Here is a 2,191-nt window from a genome sequence, read left to right on the forward strand (position 1 = left end):
GCACTGTCGGAGGGGTGGTACTGAGGGAGCGCCGCACTGTTGGAGGGGCAGTACTGAGGGAGCGCCGCACTGTCGGAGTGGCAGTACTGAGGGAGCGCCACACTGAAGGAGCGCCGCACTGTGGGAGGGTCAGTACTGAGGGAGCGCCACACTGTGGGAGGGTCAGTACTGAGGGAGCGCTGCACTGTCGGAGGGGCAGTACTGAGGGAGCGCCGCACTGTCGGAGGGGCAGTACTGAAGGAGCGCCGCACTGTGGGAGGAGCAGTACTGAGGGAGCGCCGCACTGTTGGAGGGGCAGTACTGAGGGAGCGCTGCACTGTCGGAGGGGCAGTACTGAGGGAGCACCGCACTGTCGGAGGGGCAGTACTGAGGGAGCGCCACTTAAATCTCCTGTTAAACTTTTCTGCTCTAAGGAGAACAATCCCAGCTTCTCCAGTCTCTCCACATCACTGAAGTCCCTCATCCCTGGGACCATTCTGGTCAATCTCCTCTGCACCCACTCCAAGGCCTTGACATCCTTCCTAAAGTGTGCGGGGCCCAGAATTGGACGCAATACTGAAGCTGGGGCCCGACCCTGTGTTTCACAAAAGGTTTAGCAATATAACCTCCTCGCTTTTGTAACCTGTGCCTCCATTGATAAATCCTAAGGAATCCCGCATGCGTTATTTAACGGCCTTCTCGACTTGTCGCTGTTGTCATGTGGGCCTGTTTGAAGTGTCAGTCAGTTGCCGGGGTGTACCTGTCTTGCGTTGGCGGTGGGTGGGCGGGGTGGGCCCGTGCAAGAGGCAGGAAGGGTCGGGGTTGATGAGGGCGGAGAGGAAACTCGGACGTGGGCCGCTTCTGAAAACACGAAACGTGAGTCAATCCCGGGAAGATTGTCGGGAGCCCCGCTTGCTACTGTTTGTGGGGTGGGGCGGGTGGGGGGGGGGTGGGGGGGCGGCGGAGGGGGACAAACTGAAATCAAGTCTTCCGACTCCATCTTAAACGTCTTGAAGCGGGGGGGGGCGGGGGCAATCCGCTTTCTGTCCAGGCGCCCTCAAGCTCGAAGGCCGCCAGTGGCGCTCCTTGATCCGTACCACGAGGAGAAACGGGAGAAAGTGAGTTGGAGAACCGCCTCAGTTAGGCCTGAGGCCTTGGCCAGGCCCCCGCTGACGTTGCCGCGGCAACCCCATTGCACGGAGTTTCTGCGGCTCGAGTTTTTCCGTTATTTTTTTTAAAAACCCAAAAGACTCAAAGATAGAAACATAGAAGATAGGAGCAGGAGTAGGCCATTCGGCCCCTCGAGCCTGCTCCGCCATTCAATGAGATCATGGCTGATCATCCAAATTCAGTACCCTGTCCCTGCTTTCTCCCCATATCCCTTGATCCCCCTAGCCTTAAGAAATATATCTAACTCCTTCTTGAATATATTTAATGAATTGGCCTCAACTGCCTTCTGTGGTAGAGAATTCCACAGGTTCACCATTCTCTGGGTGAAGAAATTCCTCCTCATCTCAGTCCTAAATGGCTTACCCCTTATCCTTAGACTGTGACCCCTGGTTCTGGACTCCCCGCCATCGGGAACATCCTTCCTGCATCTAGTCTGTCCAGTCCTGTTAGAATTTTATAAGTTTCAATGAGATCCCCTCATTCTTCTAAACTCCAGCGAGTATAAGCCCAATCGACCCAATCGCTCCTCATACGTCATTCCTGCCATCCCAGGTATCAGTCTGGTGAATCTTCGCTGCACTCCCTCCATGGCAAGAACATCCTTCCTCAGATAAGGCGACCAAAACTGCACACAATACTCAAGGTGTGGCCTCACCAAGGCCCTGCACAACTGCAGCAAGACATCCTTGTTCCTGTACTCGAATCCTCTCGCTACGAAGGCCAACATACCATTTGCCTTCTTAACCGCCTGCTGCACCTGCATGCTTACCTTCAGCGACTGGTACACAAGGACACCCAGGTCTCGTTGCACTTCCCCTTCTCCCAATCTATTCCCGTTCAGATAATAATCTGCCTTCCTGTTTTTGCCACCAAACTGGGTAACCTCGCATTTATCCACGTTATCCTGCAATCTGCCCAATCGCCCAACCTGCCCAAATCGTACTGGAGTTTCTCGGCATCCTCCTCACAGCACACACGCCCACCCAGCTTTGTGTCGTCCCCGTCGTCCCCCCCGCTCCCCCCCCCCACCAAATGAAGATTG

The sequence above is a fragment of the Somniosus microcephalus genome, chromosome 12, assembly GCF_052327205.1.
Source record: "Somniosus microcephalus isolate GS21.2 chromosome 12, FLI_Smic_1.0, whole genome shotgun sequence".
Classification (NCBI taxonomy): Eukaryota; Metazoa; Chordata; class Chondrichthyes; order Squaliformes; family Somniosidae; genus Somniosus; species Somniosus microcephalus.